Source organism: Haliotis asinina, chromosome 12, assembly GCF_037392515.1.
Source record: "Haliotis asinina isolate JCU_RB_2024 chromosome 12, JCU_Hal_asi_v2, whole genome shotgun sequence".
Classification (NCBI taxonomy): Eukaryota; Metazoa; Mollusca; class Gastropoda; order Lepetellida; family Haliotidae; genus Haliotis; species Haliotis asinina.
This window is the reverse complement of record NC_090291.1, coordinates 50,034,176-50,046,900: the sequence shown is the minus strand read 5'-3', so window position 1 is coordinate 50,046,900 and position 12,725 is coordinate 50,034,176.

Here is a 12,725-nt window from a genome sequence, read left to right as displayed (position 1 = left end):
AGTATATAGTAATAATAGACGATAGCATATGACAATAATGCCCATGATAGTATATAGTAATAATAGACGATAGCATATGACGATAATGCCCATGATAGTATGTAGTAATAATAGACGTTAGCATATGACAATAATGCTCATGATAGTATATGACAATAATGCCCATGATAGTATATAGTATTAATAGACGATAGCATATGACAATATTGCCCATGATAGTATATAGTAATAACAGACGATAGCATATGACAATAATGCCCATGATAGTATATGACAATAATGCCCATGATAGTATATAGTAATAATAGACGATAGCATATGACAATAATGCCCACGATAGTATATGACAATAATGCCCGCGACAGTAGAGGCAATAATGTCCACGATAGTATATGGTAGCAATGCCAACGACTGTAAAACAACTCCACATTTATAAGCTTTAGTAACATACATGTTTTCGTGACATGACATACTAGTACAAATAAGAGTCATTACTTAACCTAGTTTAACAAGACCCGGGAAAAAAACAGCAGTGTTATCACGCCGCATTTTGACAACCTAGCCATGGGAAAGTGCGGGTTAAATGCACGACAACACGTACAAATAACGCCAGGTCTTACTGATCAAACATTAGCCACCAAGGGTATAGAGTAAGCGTATGTTTAAATAATCATCTTTGTCTTGAACGCTTCGTCGGCGCATGTGGCACAACTTTATCAATTACTTATCAACCCTTTTGTTTGTTTTAGTACTATTCAGTGATAATTTATTTATGCGACCATTGATCGATCTATCGACCGATTGATTGTTACTCCTCTCACTCACACATGTGAGCGTGCAAATGAGAGTGTTCGAGTGTGTGTGTGTCTGTACGTGTGTCTCATATACGCACACACACACAGTTACATATATGTTTCTCGTTTTGTTTGTGTGTGTGTGTGTGCGTGTGATATCCACACACATATGTATTTATTTATGTAAGCTTAAACTTTGTGTGTTTGTGTATGAAAGTGGTGTTATACATCGTGTGTACCCTTGTGTGTTGTAAAGACACACACACACTCTCACCTCACACACACACACACACACACACAAACAAAAAAAACTACATGTGGTAATTTCTGCAGGAGTATCGGCATTAAATCTCTCAGTCTCTCCTCTCGCTTTCTCGCTCCCTCATTCTCTTCTGTCGTTCTCTCTCCCACCATTTGGTGTATGACACGAGATGTTCGTGGAAAAGGTATTACATCCCGACAACACACACGTGGTTTGATATAACTGGAATAACGTTCTAAGTGGTAAACCAAACTCATTCAATAACTCGTCTATTCTCCTCGCTAATTTATTTATTAATCAGGGTGGTCTTGTAACCCCTGTATAACCTGCATAGTGTACTATTGTACTTCTTCATTACCAGTCAGGTGATACACACAGTCATACACGAAGTGTACAGGGTGTAACGTTTACAACAATAGCCTCGACCTTGATCATCCTCCTTCACGTCGTTCTGACACGTATCATGAGAAACAGCCGAGAGACACATACCTCTCTCCTCTCCCTTTTGTATCGGGGTGACTTCAACCATACGCCCTCACTTGAAACTACAGAAACCTTTAAGGTCAACGCAAGAGAATAACAAGAATAGATCACTGACGTGAAGGAATAACATGGGAATAGCTCACTGAAATACAATGATCACACCATATGTGAAACGTGTAAACCAATTCGAACTTTTGAAGTTTTGACAGTTTGATATACGTATCGTGCAGGGAGTGCTGAAGTCTTAAACTTTCCAATCTTAGTTAATTTCTTCGAAAGTGTTGCGTTTCCAAACCCTATCCCATCAAAAAAGTTGGAGATGGATTTCATTTTATGATATATTTACCACTCATTATATAAAAATCATCACCGATAATTGCGAAAATTTATAATAAAAAAATGAATAGATAATCCACCCTGACAGGAGAGTTTATATACTAAAATCTACAGGAAAAGACAAACACCTCTACAATACTGCTAATCAATGTTAAACCTTCTACCTTGGAAAACCGTCATGTATCAATGAACAATGTAATTTTAAGCTCACCAAAAGCCCTAAACTGTAAATAATTAAATGTGTAGACTTAAATATGTATGCCTTTTAATTGAAAAATGTGAAGAGACGTAACAGTTAAAAATCAATTTTTGAATTTCAGTTCTGTCAGTGCCACAAACATTACCCAAGAGTGATATACAATCAGTTCTGTCGTATCTCAGGTTTACTATGTGTCGCAAGAATGCTATACAAAACTAACCATGTGGAGGACTAAATTTGAATATTTTCTCTACAGAGGCCATTGCACATCATTTTAAGTGGTGAATCCTATCATTCACAACTTTTTATGATGACGGAATGCTGTCATTGTAGACACAATGTACAACTAAATGAATTATGTGCAAGCTCTCATTTATACCACTAAATCCATTTCATATATTTATTACGCACTCCTGACAAGAACATTATGAATTCTGACATTATACAAAATCTTCATCGCGTTATATTTCTGTGAAATATCATCACAGCAAAGTGACTGATGCAGGTGCGCTGACACTGACCAAATCACTCACAATAACATACTGAATTTGGATAATGTGCAAACTAAAAAATAACATAATGAGTTCTGACATAGTACAAACTTCTCATAACAACACCATGAATTCTGAAATTGTATTAAATCTTCATAAACAAAAGACATTTTCCTCACAACATAAAATATTTTGATAATACAATGGATTCTGACAAGTCTTTGAAGGGCATTTAGAAGTGAAATACATAAGAATGAAGAATTTTATGGATATCAACTTCTTTATATGAGAACGCGCTCATTCTTAATGGATTCTGACATTTGCCAAACCACCCACAAAAACATACTGAATTTTGACAGAGTATAAACCCCCCCAAAACATAATGAGTTCTGACACTGTACAAACTCCTCACAACTGACACTGAAAAATGTCCAAACAATATAATCAATTCTGACATTTTATTAAACCCTCACAATAAAAGGCATTCTGACATTGTACGAACTTCTAAAAGCATAATTAAATTTTGACATTGTACAAACACCTCACAACAAAATGAATTCTGACATAGCACAAACACCTCGCTGCATAATGAGTTCTGACACTGTACAAACCCTAAAAACAAAATGAGTTCTGACACTGTACAAATCCTAAAAACAAAAGGAGTTCTGACATTGTACAAAATCCTAATAACATAATGAATTATGACACTGAAAAATGTCCAGACAATATAATCAGTTCTGACATTGTACAAAATCCTAATAACATTATGAATTCTGACACTGAAAAATGTCCAAACAATATAATCAGTTCTGACATTGTACAAAATCCTAATAACATAATGAATTCTGACACTGAAAAATGTCCAAACAATATAATCAGTTCTGACATTGTATAAAATCCTTACAACATTATGAATTCTGACATTGCACAAACCCTCACAACAAAAGGAATTTGGACATTGTGCAAACTTCTAAAAGCATAATTAAATCTGACATTGTACTGACACCTCACAACATAATGAATTCTGATATTGTACAAACACCTCACCACAAAATGAATTCTGACAAAACTGAAATTCTACAAAACTCCCCATTTACACCACTGTATGGCCGACGAATAAGTAAGGTCAAAGGTACCATGACATCCACGCCGGAAGAGAAGTAATTACGTGAGGGAAATAGCCACGTTACTGACATAGTCTCCGATGAACAGCTATGCATAAAACCTGGATGGTATAACCCGGATGTTATAATCACCAGACTTGTTAGTCTCTGTGTTACAACTGAAATTAGCATTCATTAAAATATACGGGGTTTCGACCGGGGATTCCTTTAATACAGGATCCCGCCCGTTCAGATTTGTTGTAATGCATTATAAACTATTAAAGGATAAGCCAACTTTCGACAAACTCGAACTCAATAATGCGGTTTAGAACGTCCGATCAGTATTTGAGTGAGTGAGTGAGTTTAGTTTTACACCGCTCTCGGCAATATTCCAGCCATATGGCGGCAGTCTTCAAATAATCGAGTCTGGACCACACAATGCAGTGATCAACAACATGAGCATTGATCTGCGCAGTTTGGGAAGTTGCTGAAGGCCTATTCGACCCCGGGACCTTCACGGGTCCTATCAACATTTGCCAGTAGAGATTTCGTTAATATTAGTCATGCCTAAATTAAACACTATTACTGTAAATGGCCAAACCTTTTGTCTACCAGTAAGTACTATAGCATAAAATCTCTATCAAACTATAAAATGATTGTAAATGAAACCTTCAGATTTCAACAGGTTTATATTTTATTTTATTTTTGTCATTTTGTTTTATTTAATTTTATTCTCTTTTTTAATTGAGTTGCAAATGCCGACTGATGTGCTTAAAGTTTCAATAAAGAAATTGAACTCAATTGCTGACGTGCGAAAAGTTTCAATAAAGAATTTGAATTGCAAATACCGACTGACGTGCTTAAAGTTTCTGAACACTTGAAACACGACACCTGGCAACCAGGATTTTCAGTTAACATGCCTTTATTCATGTGTCTGAGAAATGATTCACCCTCGCTATGTTTCGTGATGTGTCTAAGAGCATAGACCTTAAATTACTATTTACCCACAACACCACAAACGAGCTGACACCACCAAACATGTTTATAGATGTGTATCGTCAGTCAATTAAAATTTTAAAGTTTCGATCATCCTCAGAATCAGTGATGGCAACAAGTGATGATGACAGGTTAGGCAGAACAGAACAAATTGTATGGATATCAATGCTGTTTTCATTCGCGAGTGCGATGTTTCTATGCAGACAACGGTGCAAGAGTCTGTATTGAAACGTCGCACTCGCGAATAACTGAAGTTGTTACCCATAAAGTGTGGTCTGTGTTGAATAAGTATGACAACACCGAATACACGTTTTTGCCATTACAGTGATTCACAGTGGATCAGATGTAATGAGTGCAAGCTATCACCCAAACTTAATCATAAAATGAATATGCTTCTGTATGTTTGTAGTATGTTAAATTATGTATGTGTAGCACATCTACATAAAAGGTTTGCTGTAAGACAGTATCATCCGCCATTTTGGATTTATCCGGAAGTGGGAGAAGTGATTCGCCATTTGCTACAGAAGTAGTACAGAAGGGAAATTGTTTCTGTGTGTATGTTCTTCCAGTACTTGAGTTGGCCCTTCACGAGACAATCCGGATAATAAATATATTAAATGGCAGCAAAACAACACTGTCACATTTGTCGATTCATGGTAACATGTTCATACATGTATTGATAGGCAAGGGCAAGTTATTCCACAGTACCACTCCACAGGGTCATAGTACAATTCTATTTCAGGCAGTGGTTTCAAATATGACTACCAGTTCACATTACAATCAGTATAACATGATAAATGAACTTTGATAGTTTTGTTAGAGTCAATTTGTCACTTTTCCATATGATCGTCATACATTTTGCTATCTGTTAAAAAAGGTCGCGATAGATTTTTCTCCCTCGGCACAAAGGAACGGGTGAAACTCAGCTTCAGTCACGTTTACACGACACTGCTCACACTTAGTTTTCTATCTATGTTATTTGTGTGTGCGTGTGTGTGTGTGTGTGTGTGTGTGTGTCTGTGTGTCTGTGTGTGCACATATATAAAGAGAGTGGTTATAAGCAGGTTATTCTGAAACTGTCTGCATGAGAGACATACATGGCCAATTTTCATTAACATCCGTTGATCCAAAAAGCATGTTAAATTTATCACGCTTAGGGTGTGCTACGAATTTAATAGGTTCATACCTCTCACACAGTGTTTCATACCGAACACAAACCATTACAAAATGATACTTGTCTTCGATGTAGCCTTCATTACACACAGTGCACACCCTTTATCTACAAGGGTATTAACATATCTGCCTGTTTCTATTTTCAGTCCATGGCAATTAAACGAAATTGTGCCATGACCACGAGGAATGTCGCAATTCTTAGTTGTTTGATATATAACTCAGTCCCAATGGTACCTTTAGAGAAATTATAATTTCTGGTTTTAGAACTGTTGAAAAGATAGGAGTGCCAGCCTTGTTCACACGAACATTTCAAACTTGCCAAAACTTCCGCTATAATGGATTCTTTACTAATTATTGTTCGAGACTCCCATAATTAGACAAATCAATGTCGAAACAATAAATACTTCAATTTGGAAAGCCAATTATTTTTACCATTAATAGCCGCTTGTAAGAGCATGGTATAACACTTCTTTGGATATATTGCATTAGGCATATATAATAATCTAATCCAAAATTTTTGGAACATTTCAATACAAAAATGTACAAAAGGGTATCTGCCACATTTACCCAGTACTGTGTAATATGTCCACTCCAAGAAAGCATTTACACGCAAACATATGAACAGTTTCGATATTTCTTACACTGTCTAACTCCCTAACCTCGGCCCCAAAGAGTAAAATAGGCATACTTTTGGTGTCAAATAACAAACGATAATTCAAACGGAACTGGTTTAAATCTATATAATGTCCTATGTATGCCTAACAGAACGTTTCTAGTTTTGTCAGCAGCATTTTCGTATGTTTATTCCACGACAATGTTTTAGTAAATGTAATACCCAAATATTTATAAAATGGCAGGCACTCGAGGCATTTATCTCTATATAAAACCATATTTCCCTTCTAGAGAGAATGGCCCCATTTCTGAAAACAACCACTTTTGTCTTATCCACATTAACTGATAACTGGTGATTATTACCACACGTTTCTAAAATGTCTATTCTTTTCTGAAGACAAATTATTGCGTCTGATATCAAAATGACACCACCCGCAAACAATAATGTGGACAGTTCAATCATCTCTGGATGAAGCCGGATACCAGGTTTACACATGGATCCAATTTCCTGTGCTAGTTCATTAGTAAAGACAGAAAATAGATATGGACTAAGGACGCAACCGTGTCGTACACCCAAATTCCAGTCAAACATATCCGAATTCATATTATAGGGCATAACAAATGAACCTACGCGATTGTGTATAGCTTGTACACCGTATAAATTTTTTGGAGAAACCTGAAACGGCCATCATTATCAAATCCTTCCACAATTTCGACCTGTTCACGCGATCAAAAGCTTTTGGGAATTCTACAAATAAGATATAAGGTTTTTAGCAGTGATACAACGGAAGGTACACATGTGATACAGTTATACTGTCGTAGTATGGATTTTATACAGATTGATACATATAAGCCATATAGCTGCAACCGACTGTTTTTCAACAATGACGTATGTTGCTTAACCTTCAAATTCCATTCAGAAATATTATTGAAGAAACATCTCATTTATAAGATTTGTTTCAAGCGTTTGTGCGCCCGTGTATAAGTATTCTTTGTACTTGCACAAATATATACATGTATGTATGTGTGGGTGCGTGGGTGTGTCAGTATGCGTGCAAGGACACATTCGTAGCATGACGAGGACATGAAGAAAGGGCTCTATCCAGAAAGGACGTCAGCACATGCAATGTCTTGTGGAAGGACAATAGGTAGAGTAGTATAGGTCATTCTTGTAATCCATAGCTGGCAGTACACATGCATACAACACGACTCTTGGCAGTCATACAGAATCTTGGGAGAATGTGCTTCCTTCAGTTTTTGTCCCAAATGAATCAGGCACTAAACACGTTATAGAGATTTACCAGCGAAGTGACAGTGTGAGACAGCAGGTGTGATGGGGGAATTCAAATGATGTTATCTAGTTGTTGTAGAACGTATTCGTTTAAAGGTTAGAATTGTCCACTGACAAACAAAGGTTCACGGAAGAAAATAATTGCAAAAACACTAGTAAGTCCTTAAACCGGACAAAACATCCTGTCAAAAACCTGACCATGAAAACGAAAACAGTCACGTATGATTAAACCAGCATCTGAAACTAAGTTTGGTCTGAAATAAAGTTTATACGTCATGATACACGTGACTGACAGTAAGCTGGGAAAATGCCATGTTAAATATGAACGACACTAAACTGATGAAATATATCATGATAGCAACGTGATAAAGCATGTCATGCTACACTTGCATCACACAAATATATGACAACTAAGTACTACATCGAATACCGGAAACATACAAATGAAATATATGCAAGAAGGATGAAATGATGAAAGGCATGTTATATACATGAATGGCACAAAACTATTCAAATATATCAAAACAAACATATATACTCGTATTGACATATATCAAACGATACAAAAATAGCTATGTATACAGTGATAAAAGTAACCTGAAAAATGGGAATTGTATTTATAAGTGAAATGCAGATCCAATGAATATGTCATGATCAACATTGATGAAAGAAACCTGGCAAATATCAAGGCATAAAAAACGAGGTGCAAGAAAACAAATAATGGTATGTGTAAAATGATACATATGGTGACATTAAAGAACAGATCTGTCATTGTGTAATATAAGCAAAACAAAAGACGTAAACGTTAGGAAAATCATTTTGATAACATATCAGCGATATGAAAATAATCAGCTATATCATGTGATACAAAGAAGACACTAAACCGGGCACAAACATCATGATACTCGTGGAGACATTAATCTGATCCAATGCATTAACAAATAATGCAGGATGAAAAGCCGATGAAATATACCGAGGGAAAAAGTAAGGGATCACATGAAAGGACAAGTGTTCCTTTATTGCTTTACAGGTTTCTTCACAATCTTTTAGGGGCATAGAAACCTGGAAGAAAATAAGGGAACACTTGTGCTTTCATGTGATCCCTTATTTTTTCCCTCAGTATGTTTCGTGGTGTCCTTGGCCGATTCTGAACTGACTACACATACCATGACACACACACAAACCTGGTCAAATGTATTTCAATATTTGTATGTAACACGAATCTAATAACCAGAGCATAAAATCATGAAAGTCATCGAACTATTGAACTTCACATACATGAGATTATACTAAGCTGATGAACTACATGATATACGAGAATGAAAATCTTTCGAGATATTTATTGCAATAAGAAAACGATACTAAAGTATTATGCGGATATATAAAGGTGTAAAGTTCAGCATTGTACAGTGATGAACACACACACACACACACACACACGTATATGTATGTGTGTGTGTGTGTGTGTGTGTGTGTATATATATATATATATATATATATAAAATCCACAAATTAATAGTGCAACACAAATATCCCTACTACGCGTTTCTACTTCAGTTATTACATGTTCCATCTTAATCGGTACTTGAAGGTAAAATCATGTTGTGTCTTTATGTTATTATGTTTAATAATAAACTAATATGTAACGTTATTCAGAATTCTAAATTCAACAATATGGTCATCAACCATAACAAACAATAATTCACGGATTATATTGAAACAATAATATAAATATTCCTGAAATGAAAGAGAAACATCATGATGTGCAGTAACCCTACTGTTGATAAATGTTTACACCATAAAGAGCACAATGGATAATTAGGAAAAACAAAAAGAGCGAGAGGTATTTCCTCATAACATTCTCTCGTGTAATATTAACAAACTTACTGAAGAACAACATTATTTTATTTCGTGAGTGCGACGTCTCGGTACAGAAATAAAAGAAGTTGTTACTCATAAAGTTTGCAATTTTACACTTACCACCAACTTCTGAAATGCCACGCAAAGATGTGAACCCTTTCGCGTGTATCACATCATATTTTCCCTGGACACCTGCTGAAAGTATGAAGTATAAAACTATGTTTGACTATGGCTTTATGTGAAGCAAATAAAATGGTTACTCGGAGGTGATGTTTGATTTCAGTGTGGTAACATGTTTGATACTTTACGTTGGCTGTGTTTCTACGACTGTTTTCAGCTCAGTTACGTTCTGATAACGTTTGTAATTCTTTCCATTTTTGAAGTGGTACTTTCATCAGCTTAGTCACACATAATGTTGAGCGGTCACATATTTAAGCACGTATATAAATGCCAGTCAGGCTAAAGCCAAAAGTCCTCTTGTGACATTTAGGAGTTGGTGATGTATATCAAGGACTTGTGGTGGTTGTGTGGGGGTGGGGTGTGATCTGGAGCACAGGTTTATTCATCCTGCCCACCACGGGAGGCCTGTATATGTTGACTCATTAAACCCACTGAAACCTCGAGAACTCACAAATGCTGTGCACACTGTTTGAAAAATAGGGGTTATGGTACTACTGAAAAAACACCCATTTCTTATAGACAAATTAACCTTCGACACACACGCACGCACGCACGCACGCACGCACATAATACAGTGGTTCCTGGTAAGTCCGGAAACCCATTTTTTCAAATGATGCTGTAACGTCTTTGACTACGTACATGAAGGCGAGTGTATATTGTTACCGAACCTGGCAGTATAACAAGGGGGTATTCGGCTGGAAGTGATGTTATAACGTCTTTTACTGCATACATGAAGGCGGGTATATATTGTTACCGAACCTGGCAGTATAACAAGGGATATTCGGCTGGAAGTGATGCTATAACGTCTTTTACTGCATACATGAAGGCGAGTGTATGTTGTTACCGAACCTGGCAGTATAACAAGGGGGTATTCGGCTGGAAGTGATGTTATAACGTCTTTTACTGCATACATGAAGGCGGGTATATATTGTTACCGAACCTGGCAGTATAACAAGGGATATTCGGCTGGAAGTGATGCTATAACGTCTTTTACTGCATACATGAAGGCGAGTGTATGTTGTTACCGAACCTGGCAGTATAACAAGGGGTATTCGGCTGGAAGTGATGCTATAACGTCTTTTACTGCATACATGAAGGCGGGTGTATGTTGTAACAGAATCTGGCAGTATAATAAGGGGATATTCGTCTGGAAGTGATGCTATAACGTCTTTTACTGCATACATGAAGGCGGGTGTATGTTGTAACAGAATCTGGCAGTATAATAAGGGGATATTCGTCTGGAAGTGATGCTATAATGTCTTCGACTACGCATATGAGACGGCTCCATGGTCAAGTGGACATAGTGAATCATTGGTGAGGCATGTCAGAAAAGGGACACGTTGAAAAGGGACGTATGTTGTTACCGAACCAAGCTCTCGGCATGAAAGCTATAGTCCGATTGAAATGGCTAACCATGACTCAGGCAGACATAAATATTTTGCTGATTTTACATTGGGGAGAATCTGTAGGTTCTTTAGGGAGTTAATTGAGTATATTACCATTAACATCACCACTAATTGTGTTGTCGTCAGTTGTTTGCACTTCAGGCCTAACACGTAAACAAAGTCTTGACAACGCTACGTCAATGCGCACGTGTTCAACAGAACATTATTACTGAGAGACGTATTGTAATTTTCACAAATCGTTTGATTTTGATTTTGATACCATTGAAAGGTATATACTTCAAGTAATATTGTAAATTGAACATTCATGTCAAAATGCCTACAGATTTGGTAGCAATATTTGAATGGCCATTCACTCTCTTTGTCAGAAGACGATTGTTATCTTCAAGTACAACTGTTGGAAACAAACGACACTGAACTAGCGAGAACACTGTCTACTGTGATGTGTGATTCGAAATATATCGAACATCGGATGTCGTCGCCAATTTTCTGTGATTTATTCACATAAATTTCGCTGCCGCCTTGTCTTTTAAGCTCATCGGAATCTGTTTCGGTGGATAATCTTCTCTGACTACTTTCTGGCTTTGATATCTGTTTTAAGAAATGAATTTATTAAAATCCAAATTTATTATTTTTGGACCCGTATAGGCACTGCATGTGTCCTTTGTATCCCACTCGCCGCGAGTGAGTGAGTGAGTTGGTTTTACGTCGCTTTTATCAATATTCAAGCAACATCACGGCGGGGGACACCAGAAATGGGCTGCACACATCATGTCCATATGGGGAATCGAACCCGGGTCTTCGGCGTGACGAGCGAACGCTGTAACCACTAGGCCACCGCCCTTGCTTTCTACGAACTACGGCGAGCGAAATACGGCACGAACACACGCACGTGTTTTCATTCTCGGCTTATTTGTACCTACTCTAGACAAAGTTGTTCATTTCAAATTGATACTGGTTCACGGACGCCCACCCACGAGTGTGATATTCGCATATATTCCTTACATTTACAGACCTGATGTTGTTGCTGTTATTCTGTTATTCCGGAAGTAAGATCTATTCCGTCCATATAATAACTTAGTGATTATATACGTCGCATGGGAAACGTTCCCGGCACAGAAAGGGAGATGGAATATCGCTAATAACACTTAATGGACCTTCACATAGCTGCCACAAACCCAAATACGATAATTCGTAGCGTAGGTGGAGATATTTTCAAGGTTACTTTGTACTCGTAATGGTGAATATGATATTATATATATAAATGATATACAAAAACTATAGATCATGTTCGTATTGTGGTAGCGAAAACTTTGTGGCAGTGAAAAATTTGTGTGGTGACAACTAAGCACATGCTTTCATAAAACAATAATTCTTATGCTAAACCTATTTTGTTGAGTATAAACTAGCACCAGCTAGTAAACTAGCTTCGATATTATCATTAGATTATCGTCATGGAGAACAAGAGAAATTCACAATCGAACGTGCTTTTAGCACAGATTTCTCATAGATGTGGAAATGGATTTCGTCGCATCATCCTTT